The sequence below is a fragment of the Acanthaster planci genome, linkage group LG17 (assembly GCF_054643075.1).
Source record: "Acanthaster planci isolate LZ-2023a linkage group LG17, COTS_SCS, whole genome shotgun sequence".
NCBI lineage: Eukaryota > Metazoa > Echinodermata > Asteroidea > Valvatida > Acanthasteridae > Acanthaster > Acanthaster planci.
Window position 1 is genome coordinate 13,468,299 of NC_141793.1, and position 15,452 is coordinate 13,483,750.

The following is a 15,452-nucleotide window of genomic DNA, read 5'->3' on the forward strand; positions in this document are numbered from 1 at the left end:
ACAAATGCTTTGCTTTTATCGTAGTTCTTTATTTGATATTATTATATATTTTAGTTTATGATTGTGTATTTACATGTTTATTTTCTTGCTGATTTACAGTTTCCCCCGACTTACGTTAGTACTTCATAGTTTTATTTATTTTGTCTTTTACTATTTCCCCCTTTAACCAATTTTAGTGCTTTTGGTTTATTTTATTATGATTTCTTTTTAATGCCTGAACACCTGCGTATATTTTTATATATTTAACTAACTTGTTTGATTGTATCGCTTGGATATTCTATTTTTAACTAATAATTTTAATAATGCTATGTCAGGACCTTATGGAAGACCACCTTTTGGTGAATGAGTTATACCCTGGAAAAATGTCAGAAATAATAATAAAGGTATCTCAACCTATGCGGTATCAGTGATAATAAATGTCCTGATCTTAGCGTCAAACTTCGCTAGCATTGTTTCTTCCCTTGTTAAAACAATGTTAATGTCTACAGACAGTTAAACCTGTGAGCATAGCTATCAACGATGGCTCAATCACAAGGTAGGTAATGATACCAGACACCAGATTAGTGATTGAGAACCAATATGAAATTGTTAAGTTCCTTGTCCACCTTCCCTTCTTTCAACAGATGAAATCGCCAGCAAGCAACAGTGCTTCAGTGCCAAATACACTAGGTCTCAATCCGGGTTTCCGCACTCTGCGGTCCTCCGGCTACCCACATGAAATTCCATAAAGGCGCCAGTCGCCAAATCTGTCATCGGGGAAAGTAAGTGCAGTCATTTTATTCACAAAAAGTACAAAATGTGCACAGCTATACGGATTCACGAGTAGTTCATATAGAATGACTAATACGTCTAAAAAGGCCATTGGTCCCGTGTTTGGACACGTATCTGGATATTAACTCATGTCCAGATAATCCGCCTGTTTTTTTACATGTATCATCCCTAAGGTCACGCCATTGAAAAGAAAATCAAAATGCATGATCAATGTCGTACTGGGTCTTGTCAAAATGTACATTCAGCCGTACTTAAGACAATGCGACCAGTTTACATGGCACGTGGTATGTGGGTGTCGAAGGGTGAATGTCCAACTCGCCCTACTGCACAGGACCCAATTTGGAGCCAAAAACATATTACATGTAACATATTACATAAAACATTCCTAACTGTACTAATTATTGGCTTGGCAACCAGTACTGGCATACCGTTACTGAAAAAGTCGGCCAGTCGGTGTAGACTGAGATATCAAATGTAAAAGGGAGGATTAGGGTTGATCACAAAATACTCGATCGGTGGAAAGTCGCTATCACATGATCTGATCACGGTGGTAATAAAGTATTACATGGGTTCTGTAAACGTATGCGGTCTTGATCCTTCGTCAGAACCATTCTAAGAAAATCTGCACACTGGTTCCAACAAATTTGCTCATCAAAAAAAGTTCTCCAAGGTCTACTGAAAAAGGTTGTGATCTTTTCAAAATTGGGATGTGGATGATAAGAACATTTTGTAAGTGGTGCCTCTACGGGGGAAGATCCAGGAATTTTCCAGGGGGGGTCAGGCCAGAGGTTTTTAATTAATGTCTAATTTTTGCGGACAAGCAGAAACGATGATGAAACATCATACATGATAGACATTGTGTACAATGGTATTTTTTTCTTTTTTTTCTTTTACTTTTTCCCCCTTTTTGCTCAGACGGGGGGGGGGTTCGACCCCCAACCTCCTCCCTTGGATCCACACCTGCTTTAGGTTTTTGCATGAATCTAAGAGTTCTTGCAATGTCTGTAGGGGCACATACCCTTCAAAGACGATGTAATTTAAAATGCTCTGAAATCGTCATTGGCACCCCTAGCTGGAGGAAATAACCCCGTTCTCTATTCACAAGTAAAAGGAGGTGTAACCCCTTGGGTTTGTTTTGTAACCCTCTTTGTTTTAACAGAGCAATTCCATATTTCGTCAGCATAGAAATAAGAGAAAAATAAAAAGAACTACCAGTTGCACGAGTATAAGCCCTTCTAAGAGTAATTTAATTAAGCGGTATCATGCTGATATCCAAACTATCTCTTAGAAACCCTGGAGTGTATATATATAAATATTGAGCGGGGAAGCACTGAACTGACAACAGATGGACTTCTCAGTTCTCATGGGTTGTTATTAAACTTGCCTGAGGACCAAGAACCAAAACAATCGAAGAAACGAACTCGAACAAGCGAAGGCAAATGGAGGGAAATTCTATCGAACGCTCAGGGAAAGCAGCCTCAGATTTTGATGGCGAAGAAAGGGGAAAGACAGTAATATACTCTAGGGTATCGATCAGATTGGCTTAACCTATATTCCACCTAATGACTAATGCTTTTTATGGCAGGCTGTCGTTTTCTTTCTGAAAGCAGCCGGTCAGCTGGAGTGTGCGGGTAGACCAATGTCTGGGACACGATGATGACAACGTAGGGATGTGAAGAAGATTTCAAAAACAAGTGCACTAGATAAGCTGAAGTAAAGTGAAGATAAAGGCCTTGCTGTATTTTCTGATGAAAACGTTTTACGTCAGTGTTGCTCTGGGCAAACTATTGGTATATTTGGCTGAATAACTTCGCTTTATAATCGTTGCCAGGTAGAACTTTCCCAAAGATACATCAGGCCACATAATGCATAACAGCTTTCACATATACTGGATAGAGGAAATTGGTAAGGGAGTCACAAAGCCCAGAAGCGCAACACTGTCTTTCTAGAAACCATTTTTCTAGTTCAGTATGATAATCCCTGAACCTTTCATCCTTCCAACATCTTGTCCTTCGACACACCCAAATAATAACTTTCCTTACAAGCTTGATCTAGAAAACTGACCTATACATGTGTACCAACTATCTCTGGTCCTCTTACTTAGTGTTTAAATCTGCTGGTGACTTTATAGGTACTTATCAAGTGGAAACATAGAGAAAACAGTTTCTTCTGGTTCCAAGAGGGGACAGTGCAATATCTAAATGACACAGAGGTACACACATACTAAAGCCAGTACCAACATTAGGAAATCTACACAACAATGCTGACCGCTCGATTTCAGAGGTAACTGTCCGTCCCAACGACATCACGAGGTAAGACCTAAATGTAACAGCTCTTCTGCTGAAAAATCCATCCTAATCCCGTTGAGGCATAAGGTCAGCATCTTAGGCAATTGCGTGGCACTGGGAAGTCCCAGAGGCGTATGTTGCTCATTGCAAATTCGTGTTGGAGTTATCATTGGTCCCTTTGGCGCATGAAACCGCTATTTAAACAACCTGCAATGTACATAATCTTATAACTTTCAGTATCATGGTAACTTGAAGTCAGCAACGGCTGATATGGAAAAATGCATTACGGTAACTGATCTCAGTGAAACACACACTGTGTATCATTTTAAACACCAATGAGCATTATCTGCCTCTTAAGGATGTTTGCTGGGCTATAGGGACAAATGGACCTTTCTAATAAAATCGAATTAACGGATTTACACTGATTTGATATAAAACAAATTTTCACAAATATAAATTCAGGTGGGAAAGGAGGCTCTTAATTTTTTTTGGCTGGTGCCACTTTTTTTCTAAGTTAAAGTATCCAAACAAAGTTGCGGATTACATTTTAAAACTGGAAAAGTTTAAAATGAAACACTGTAGCACCAATTTCTCGACTTATTTTAGAAATAAGTAAAGAAGGCCTACAAAATTCTGCGAGAGCAAGACACGGCTGTTTGTATCAAAATCTTTTCGTCAATCGCAATCGTTTCTTTATCCTATTATTTTTTCCAAAGCCGGAACAAACAAAAATTCTCCCGGACGAGGGTAGCTAAAATAGGGCAATTAGGGTTACAAGGTGAATATGACACGGCGCCATCAGGCTGAATTTTCAAAGGACTTTATCGCATTTTCGATCTAATGACATTTGTAAATGACAGGCATGCAACATCATATTATCATGATATCATTCCACCATCCAAAGGGAAGTCTCGGGTTATAAATCATCTTTCGGAAAATACCTCCCTGTCTACTTAACCCCATCTTCATTTCTTCTTGACTCTTCCACAGGGCCAGAAGTAACAGCAGGAAAGTTTTGATTTGTCGCTTCGCTGGCACGATGGAGTTTAACTTTCACTTCAATTAGGTCTGGGAAATAAAACATAGCTTGCGACGCCGTCGTAGGCACGACCAAACTTCAAGCGATAATTCATGTCGTTAATGGACTGTTTAAAGCTTGCCTGCCATACCTACATCACTGTGTATAAAAAAAAATCACAAATTTAAGACAATCGCTGGAATAACGCTGGATCATTGAATGAGCCCCAGAATAATGTCATTTGTTCATTTCAAAAACTAATGATGCGCCCGCCTAGACTGAAAACCAAACGGTTGTTAAATATTTTTGCACACAATTCCATGTCTTAAAAATCTACATTATCTTTTTTGTCACGTTTCCAGCCCTGCTGATAAGAGCAATTTACTCCTACGCTCGTATTTATCTCACTTGAATCTTGGGAATGTAACTACTGTGTCCACAATGTCTGACCCCTTTCACTTGTAGTCAAGAGAAAAAAAAACTTCCACGCATGGTCAGCTATTTCAATGTCACTGATGTGTGCGACCCCAAACACTAAATATTGAAACGCGGTTTGCTGTTTGGTATTCACAAAGAGAGAAGGGTCTTTTAAATCATTTGTCCAACCTTGTTGAAAGCTCACTGAGTGCAAGTCTGACAACCTGAAAGTAAAAGAGACTTGTCTAAGTATCCCTCAGTTTACACTCCCCTTCTAGAGAGGTTTCACGCAGAAAGTACTTACGTCGGAAGGAGACACAGCCTGCCAACAGCGCGATTCTGTTTTTTTTCTCTCTTGTCACGCCCTATGTTTAAAGGAGTAACAAAGGTAACTAGGGTGACACGAAAAGGCTCCCATCTGCTCGATTCATGTATGGGATCTTAATTCTAAATACATTCTGGTTTGTTTTGTGTTTTCATTTTCGTGAACCCCAATCCAGGTTTTGACATGTAGGTTTACCCTGACTAAACCTGTATGTAAGATCTGGCACGTTTTATAACGGTGGACAAAGTTTACTTCGGGTCAAGTTATTTCATCGGCCCCAAACAGACAAAAGAAGGAGCATAGTAGTTCTTAGATATTCTCGAACTGTAGGGGGTAAGTACACCTTCATTCATTTGTCAAATACCTGGCTTGCACATTCACCTCGAATCCAGACATATACAAAAGCTATATCTAGGTTAGGCGGTTACCCAAGCAACTTCCAACCCAATGGGAATGAGCGGTGACAAACGTGTTTTGAGAAAAGTGGGAATATGAGACTTCAGTTGCTCGCTGAGCTTAAATACCCTCATTTTTGACAATCTAGATGCTTACGGTTGGCTCGTGTCTAGGCGCACTGCAACATGAACATCGTGATATTTCACCCTAGAGCTACAGAAAAGTTAGAATTCCAGATGAAACTTGTGGTCCTCTCTGTTTGCGTTGAAATACTTGAATGGAAATATTTAAGAAACGTTATTCTCTACTCGTGAGTAAACAGATTTTGCCAACGATTCAGATAAATGTACAAATGTGTTTTGTCACAACCCTGATAACTTCCTTATAGCCGCTCCATACTCCACTTGTGATTAGAATGCATAATTTGGGAGAGATCTTCATAAGGAACATAATGCTGAGGGTTTAATTTCTTTAAGGAAAGAGAGGCCTAAACGTTCAGCCGCTAGAAATGTCAAGGCCCTCAGGAATACCGATGATAAAATCTCTTCAATCTTTCTGGCAAAACAGCCACAGGCAAATTCACATAGTCATAAAATGATTGCTCATAATTCAAGGTATAAGTTTTACGTCGATTTCTTCTCATATTTCTCAAAAATTAGGCTACAATGCCTGTCTTTCCTAAATCGAATCTTTCCCCGGCAGGTCTTGAAATCTGCGTAACATAGCAAAAAAGGAAAATGCAATGCCATATGCATCTCTACAGAAAAGACCTTATATAGACCCATAGCTCCTTCATTTCGTGAACCAGTGAGAATAACGTTCACTGAAGTAGGATTTCAACAATTCCAGTCCATTTTTCACTATGTGCATAAATCACAGAAGTCTTCATTCCTCCATGACGATTCTTACGATCGGTTTCCAACCTTACTTATCCAAGCAGAATCAATTAAATACACTCTAGGATTCATGTTTTGTGAATAACCACAGAAATAAAACTTGCCAAAAACAAAACCATGTCTATCACCAACACACCAAATCAGTAGTTTAGAGCACAGATGTTAACACACGTCGCACCCGAATCACATCAGTGAAATAATTATGAGCAACTTCTGTCGACACGTTTCTGAAATTCTATCTGAAAAACAGATACCATCCGCACAACTGCGCTTGTTCACAAAAGATATCCAAACAACAATCCACACATGACCGTCACAACACTACAAACCTTTATAGCGATGGAGATGACAAATCTTCTTGCATGATATCGTCACAGATCGTATGACACAACCTAATTTTAATGATAAATGCCGAGTGTCCTTCTATAGTTAACTATAAAGGGGCGTATGTCATTTTTAATATTCAGTGGGGAGTCCCCATTCATGTGCTCCTTTCAGGCCTTAAAATGCCTTGTAACTGCTACCACGCATGCGCTTCACGTGCAGTAATTTTTACAGTACACAGTCTACGTCAGCACAAAAAAAATCGACAATCGCGTGAGCGCATATATCTGGCTGCACCGCAATGAAACGTACTTCAACCAAAGCACATGACGCTGTGTCTTCCAGTTCCGATAAAAGCAATTTATGGTGAAACACCAAGTTCAAAAAAATCCATCAAATCAATTTGGGGTAAATGCCACTGTCCTTAATGGACGGGGAGAGAAAAGGTAGAGAGGAACAAATCAAGTTACCTGGCCACATTTCTAAAACTGTGGGGATATAATTACACTGATTGCACTTGATAATGGCGAGCTATGAAGAGACATTAGTCCAGATTGGGATTTGGTAAAATGTGATTTATACACAGCATGTGGGTGCCGCAGACGTTTGAGTATTGAAACATCACATCAGTTTTGTAGAGCATACGCACGCTTGAGAATATCAAAGATAATGAACGTTGGAAATGAACAAACAAAAAGTTAAACAAGGGAGAGTAAATCTACGAAAACATGAAACATTAAGAAACACGCAATGCCATGATCAAATATGCGAAGGGAAAGAGTTGATAGGAAAGTATGGGCAAATACGCATTAAATAGACGCAATGAAACTGACGGCTGGTGTGAAAGAAAACGAAGATAAACAACAGCAGGGAAAGAAGGTTGTATTCAAAATTGCAATGTGAATGATGTAAATAAGAAATACTGCAAGGAGAAATGAATACAGAGCAATTCAAAAGTATTTTGGATGAAATATTTATATCATTACACGTATATACGTCTGAAAGATAGCGTCGCCTTACTGCATTTTTTAAATCTCAAAATATGGAGGGCCTCACGTTCTGATCCTAGCAGGATCTTTTCTCAAAGGCAAAGGCATTTTTAAAATACTTTTTTACAACAAGTTCGTTTCCCAAGCTTATTTTTTCCCTCTCGTTTTGCTTAAAATCTGGTTTTATTTGCATGTCATACAATTTATTAATGCCCACAGAGTCTTTGTAATTACGTGTAATAGGATAATGGCGTGTTCTGTTGTACCAATATTTAATATTGTGAATCTCACAAGATTGCTCCGTTGCTGAAGCCTCTCATCAGATTGCCAGTTCTAGGGTTACTTCACTGCCCAGTCGCGTTGTCAATTTGATAAAGGGAACGTGATTCCGTTCTGAATTCAGAAGATAGTTTCACAAAGAAAGTGTTCTTCAATGGGTTCCTTATAATCATTGTACATAGTTTGAAAGGAAGAGAGTTAGAAATGTGCATTTAATTCGTAGGATAATGAACATTCAATACAGGTTGAACTTACATTTTCATGATTAGCTTTCAGAAATGCTGTCATAAATACCCAATTTATAACACTCAAATTCATTAAATCTAAAATAAAATTGGAGTTGTTTTCTTCAATGGAAAATAAAATGAAATCTTAAAAGTTCCAAACTGCAGCAGGAACTATTGCAAATAAGGAAAACAGAGAATGAGTACCGCAACATTGCAGTGCAGGGAAAGATTAATCGAAATTTCAGCATTCTCTCCTTTGTATCAGACCCTCCGTTTCGAGGGTAAATTGAAACAATTAGCTTTCAATTGATCTGACTGCACCAAATTAAGACCAATCCCCGGGTGTGGCAATTCCATTAGCAGTCAACAACTCGCTTGAAATTGAATTTATAGCTTCGAGGGACTACCACTCTTTGACACTTGCCAGCTCGGGCCATAGGCACACTCCGATCTATTCTTGGTATAACACTCACAGTAGGTTTAGTAATCCGTGGATGTTGCGTGTCCGCCCACAAGCCATTGGCTTTTATGATACTCTTACAAGACTACTCAAACTCCAAACACATAAGCAATGCATCAACCACTGATTATGATATTAAATGCACCATCTGACAATTCTACATTTACTTTAGAATGTTCCCTCTACAAGCTCTTCCATTACTAATGTCATTAGGCAACCGTTCTTCGTGTGGGAAAATGCAAAAGTCTCCTGGCGTGTAATGAATGTAACGAAAAGCACTCTTTTCGATCGAAAAAGCATCAGTTGTGAGAGAATGCTAATTCTTTCGTTCCCGACGCTACATCGCCATGTTATTATCAAATCAAAACATAAACATGTATCGCACAAATGCTGTCACAATGATGTAGCGTATTTATCAAAGAATACTCTCAAGTCGACGGTTTGCGAGTCAAGCATTTCTGCCCAGTGTCCAGTGACATGTCTAAATTAAGTCACTATATAAAACCCGGGACTGCGTCGCGTGCGAATGACAGGTTAGCGGTTACCTTTCTTTACTGACCAGAATGTATCGGTACATGTATTGTAACTTTGATTCGTTCCTTCTTCACCCCAGGGATCAATACAAATGGCTGTGTGATCCAAGCCCCTCTTAGCAAAAAATCCCATGATGTCGCTTCAAATGTCTTGAGACAATAATCTAGACAATCTGTCTCTTACATATCTTTGCCTCTGTAAATAATGTACACCGCTTCAGCTCTGTAAATCGAGATTTTATTCATACTTGGCTGCTAGCATTAAACCGAAGTTTGTAATAGAAGGGTGACTATGACATGGCTCCTGTAGGATGGCACTGTCGTTTTTAGTACCGAGTTACGAGATGCAGAAATCATACCAATCACTGGTGTATAATAACTGTCCAGCTAAGGGACAAAATAGATTCAAAAGCGATTGAGAGGCCAGTTAGTTTTTTGTTCCGATTGCTACAGACATCCGGGGCATCGACCTCACCATTCAACATTAATAAGTGTGTACACTTGACTCCATGCACTTTGCATGATATAGCTGGCGGGAGCATCTTCATCCACATAATGTCAACAAGAGGCGGCAAAATTCCGGTGGGCAAAGCCCCCCATATCTAGAGATGGATTATGTGAACTTTATCCCCCCCCCCGAACTGGTCTGTGCTTCCGTTTGTTGGAGTTCCGTATGCAACATCCGTCTCTTAAATAAAATCGGGGCTTTTGCACACTCACGGAGATCCCATTTGATAATGACGGTAAGACGGCGTTTGAAATTTACCGATCCCAGCGTTATCAGAGAATCATTCTGCAGGGCAAAGTCTTCAATCAGAAAGCGAAGCTAAATCTCGGAATGGTGACTAGACCTACAGGTACTGTGCGGCTTTAAACAAACTGTAAAATGAAAATCCGAATCTTCCAATTCAAATTGAGAGAATAATAAGTATTGAGAAATAAAGCTGCAGAATTTTATCCACCAAACTGTCTGAAACCTTTTCTAAATAGGTTATAATACACAGGTAAGTAGAGATTTATTTCAAGTTTCTTACGTGCTTTTGTTTGCACAGTTACCGTTAGTGACTCGTGACACCAATCGTCTCGCTGGAAAACACATTTTTTTCTTGCACTGAATTCGACATCTAAATTAAAAATAAATCCTTTTAATGTAAAACGACAGCAGCGTTTCTTTTTCTGGAAGCAAACTTTGTAGTTTGTCAAAGTGCAAGTGATTTGTCACTTCAAGAAGGAGGTAACGAAGCTTGGAGAGTACCCCTACTTCATTGAGATGTGATTTGTATTCGGTTGCACGCTTCGACCACTTCATGACTAATAAGCATTTAACAGCAACGAATGCATGATGATTTTTTAGCAGACAAGCCCTCCCCCTAATTGTAGAGGTAAACGACGCACGACATGATTTGAAAAAGGAAGCTCACCCAAGCAATTGCAAAAATTATTCACTTTTATATTAGTTTTTCAACTGTTGCAGTTTAAATACAGATCCCATCGTTTGAAAGATATACTACATTGACATAAATTCAGAGAGTAGTCAAAATATACATTTGTTAAACTGATATCTGAGAATGACTTCAGTACATTTGGATTTAAAGATTACAAGAGTGCAGTTAATTACAGCGAAGTCTCGAGAAAGCCACAAACAGGCGCAGAATCTGGCCGAAACTTTGTAACTGACGGAGAAGTTGATGACCGGTGTGTCACACTAAATGAGGATTCAATTCAGATTTGCAAGCTAGTGGAAGACTTGAAAGAATACAACCGATCCATCATTTTCGATAATACAGAAAGAAGTTACATCACATTTTGAACGTTAATATAAAGCCACAAATCAAGCAGGAAGTGCACAATAAGGACAGTTCATATCAGTGTTTTTTGCGAAATCTTTACTAACACCTTTTTCTTCGCTTGCGTTAACACTGCCGGATAAAAACCTGTGGTCTGTCTTTGCATACTTGATGATCATTGTTCGAGATGTCAGTTTCGTCCGCCAGTAACCATCAGAAACAAATGCTCGGCTAAACAGCGCAGCAGTGCATGATCGGTGTGATTGCATTCTGTGCATTATTTATAAGTTGTAAATTTGGCACGACTGTAGAATTGGAAAGGTATCGACTTTTGACCATCGCACGACCAATGTAAATGTGACCTTCATTTCTAAATGGCATCGTTCGGCTCCCTCTCAGCTGTATTTATTACCAAAAGATCGATACACCGGATAACGGCTTTCATAAAAAATTGTGTTCCGCCATAATTGCAATAAATATTATAATTTGGACTTTCAATCGAGTAAATAAATAGTGGGAGGAGTCAAGGATCGCAAACTAGGCCGAGTTCAATTCTAAGCACTACTTCTGACAAACAAGTGCACCTCTTTAAAATTCGTAAAATGAAACGCGGGACTGTTTGAATAGGATTGATGGGCCTGCACGACACAACACCCTTAGGAATCTTGCATCTCAACAGTTCCCTCGTGCACGGATATGGTGTTCTTCAACATAAGTTGAGACAAATTTTGTTCATGTTGAAGACGGCAGGAGGAATGGAATGACATGTTTCAAAGAGTGACTTTAGTACAAAACCCCCATTGTCAGGTCATATTCAATAGGCGTCCTGGATTCAATTAATAAAATTATCACTTAACGAATTTTGAACGAGTAGTCTTGGGTTACTTTCATACTTGCAGTCTTCTATGCCAGTCCAATGAGAAACGGGTTCCATTGAGACGACGTGCTATCGGCAACTAAGCATTCGTGGTAGTAAAACACAAAATAACAGAACGGAGTCACTTCTGCACCTTACACTACGTAGTGACGACAGAAATGAATTATAATACACCTGGTAAAGGAAATAAGGCAAAGATAAAGTGAGGGGTCCAACCAAGATTCATGAGTGAGGAAACAGGCTCATTGCAACTCGTTTGATCTTCGTAGTCCAGAGCTTGACAGCCTGATTGCTTGGAGATGCAACCCAGTGTACGTACACTACAGGCAACTTGCCGGAATGGTCCAGGCATTCTTTTCATTCTGCCTTCTTCCTCCTATCTCGATTTGTAAATGGTGAGATCAACACAACCTTCGTGGTCATGAAAGGCGAAGACAGGTAGACCAAGAAGAGGCAGCTAAAGATTAGACAGTCGAGACTAGAATGGTCAACTAAACATATTGACCAACAGAGCACGTCAGAGATTTCATTTTAGTATGTGTAACGGGGTTGCTTCTGAGCTCCTTAGAATATAGAGAGTTCATTATAACTTTTGCTTGTGTCGTTAGATGTAGGTCCTAAAGTAGTCATCCGTTTCCTCTACTTGTCATAAAAACACTACTCATTATTTGTATACTAACATTACGAATATATAATTGGGCTTCCACATAATTTCTCCGTTTTTCGCTGTTAAATGACTTTAATCACGTTGCAGTCTGTTGTGGTGCACATGCAAAAGGAAAATATGGTATCTAGAAAATCTAAAGTAAAGAAACACCCAGTAAATTTACAACTACATCGTGGTTTTACTGCTAAAAGGCCCACCTTCATGCTGAAGCCGCAAGTCTATCGTAATAATACCATGATACGCTGCTTTTAACATGCGCACAGTATCAATTATGTCAAACAAGTGCCAATTAGTCAGGCGAATGATGCTAAAAGGTTGAGGAGGAAAGAAGCGTTGCTGCACGCAAACAAGTCAGTCGATATCTCAATGTGCCCACCCAGCTTCGGAGTTGTGCACGTGCGTACAAACAAGGTCAGCATGCTGGGTTTGTTTGCAATATCATGGCAAGTATTTCCCATGCTATTGCCGCTTGTCCAAAATGAGAAAAAGCAACCAGTAAGTAACTGAAATTCATTTGAAAGACTTCAAATCAATACAGCTGATGTAAATACTGACAAGCCAACACCGATTCCCTTACAAGGATGCTAAGAATACTAGGGCAAAGAGTCTGTCAAATAACAATCACATCATTGAAATTATGGCACAATTTTCAAAGCAATTACATGTATTTAACAATTTAGTAATTCAGGACAAATTATTTTCCATAGGTCCGTTTACTTTTTGCTTGAATCTACTAATCTGAAGACAATATTTCCTCTTCTTCAGTTGGGGTCAGTTTGGCAACTGCTCAAAAAGTGAAGTCGGTGACTGAGTTATCAGTTACTGTTTACACGGATTGGGCAGTTGTGACTCTCCAATATTTCCACACATTTCTGAACTTTTGCATGATTTTTGTTACCTCTGTTTATTTAGTCACCCAGCTACATAATTTGATATGCACCTGTCGTCTGAAATCGTCTGCAGCGAGGTGCACTGTAAGCCATCTGTGACTAGTCATGTAACTTTCCTATTGACTGAACGTGCCATTTTGGTCGCCGAATGCTGTGCCGAAGATTCTCTGTCCATAATCTTAGAGATATGCGCGGAGGTTATTTAAACATGGCTGGGAGGTTTGGTGAGAACACGCCACTGCCTAGAATATTTATTCTGGGCATGTAATGCATGGGTCGACCCAGAGTGATTGCGAATTTGCTGGCAGTGTGTGACTGACACTGTGGAGTGGTTTCAACCTAAAATGTTGGTTGGTCAGTTGTTGAGTGAAAGCTTCTATTGCATTAGAAATATTGATCGCTCAAAGTAATCGGAGTAAACTCTTTCCTTGTTATTCAATTCTACTCAGAATGACACCATGGAAATTAAAATATATAAATATTTTCTCCTCTGGAGAAAATTGACTTGTCACACAATTTCAAAATTTATTTATTTATTTCTGATATTTCACCAGGACAGCCGGATTCACGATAGTTTCGTGTCTAATGATATAATATCTACCAACATCAAACAAAAAATTGTTTAAACTAACATAGGATTAACAAAATTAACAAAAAAAACCAATTAAAGTAGCCGTACAGAAAGAAAATAAATAGGTCATGGTCGGTGGAATGCCAAGAGGGACAGTGATGAATGTTGGATATTTTATTTACAACTTCAGTTAAGTACGAGGGGGCAATACCCTCAAAATTAATGTGAAAATCATTGCTGGATGGACATCCATCTCAGCGTTCCAAAATTTCACGAAGAGGGGAGTCGTATCGTCTGTCCAATAATTATTCTTCCAGCACATTTTTGCACTGTTTCAAGTTTTCTGTGTGCTTTATGTATTGCTCCGACATTTTGAATGATCGCAAAGGGACATAAGGTGTGATTTGTCATACCTAGCTCTTTCTGTATTAATACTTCCACTTTTCTACTTCTTGCTTATTCCATTTTAATTTTTTCATTGATGATAATTTCAATCATTTCATTTTGCTGGCTCTTTATAATGGCTCATCATTTACTTACGCGTTGATGCCTGTAATTCTATCAAGCTTACTTTTAGACCCTATGATCATCAGCTCTGTTTCGTCATAGTTCGTAACCAGGCAATTTGCATTTAGCCACTGTCGAGATCTCAACAAGTGCATGCGACAGGTTTTGTTCTAAGTCTGTACTAGTTTTACCGGTAACTGTCACTGTAGTTTTTTTCAGGAAACATGTCCACGATACTTGTGATGACCGATGATGGCATAAAATTCACATAAATCGAAATAACAGTGGGTCACTTAAAAGTGGGTATTCAAGTTTAGTATAAAACAAAAAAAACTGATTCAAAAGATGAAGACGTACTGCGATCGAACCTAATTTATTCAGGAGCTAAAGGCATATTCAGAGTATAATTCTGGTGCAAGATACACCAAGATAACCATTTCATACCTTATGATACTCTTAAATACCCATTCTTGAACTGGGCGTTCATAACTCCAAACCCCCTGAAAGGCAATTATGAGCTATGAATAGATCTATAATTATTATGGCAACAACAGTTATTCAAGCAAGAACAGCTAGAGTCAATAAACCTTTGTCCTGCTTCATTTCACTACAGCTTTCCTCGCTATTTCTACAGCCAACGCACATACATGCAATGCATGACTCGGTACACTCTTACATTGTTCGCTTTACTTGCACTTTCCCAGCTTTGCCTTGAGTTTAGGTTTAATGTGAAGTGTCAACAAATTTACTCACCTGTCTCCGTGCCCACTGAAGTGCATGCACCTTGAGCAACCACTGGACATTTTTTTTTTCATGAGATAACACTGTGCCTTAAGAGGAAATTTCTATGCTTCAGAGAAAACTATAAGCAAGCTCAAACTTATAGCTGTTTATCAAAAAAGTTGCTGAAAACCTGGCTTTATCAATACTATAGCAAGATCTCCATTTAAGAAAAGCTTCCGACAAAACCACAACAGGCCTAGTGCCTGAAAAACAGCTTGGATGTGTCAATGGCTTTCGATGCGCAATCCCGATGATGATGGAGATACAAACATCATGGCTCGATATTCTTCATTAACGTTTGATGAGCTGCAGCAGCAGGTAAAACACTCAATGTAATTCCCTAGTGAGCCACTGGAGATCCGACCTGGAAGTAATCAAGACAATGTCAACCTAAAGATGAACCATTGCCCGTATGGCTCAGTTTACCGTTTTTAAAGCCAAACTAAA

At 39.1% G+C, this 15,452-nt stretch overlaps 1 protein-coding gene across 8 annotated transcripts in view; it reads right to left on the bottom strand.

The window, feature by feature from the left end:
* Positions 1 to 15,452, bottom strand: part of LOC110973392 (secretin receptor-like) — a 78,439-nt gene that overhangs the window by 29,543 nt on the left and 33,444 nt on the right. Inside the window, exon 1 of one of the 8 annotated variants that reach the window (XM_087148030.1) lies at positions 14,976 to 14,994. The exons of the other annotated variants lie outside the window; for them this stretch is intronic. The gene's annotated coding sequence lies outside the window, so the exon portion shown is untranslated. Of the gene's footprint in view, positions 1 to 14,975; positions 14,995 to 15,452 lie in introns of those variants that run through there. 8 annotated transcript variants of the gene reach the window in all.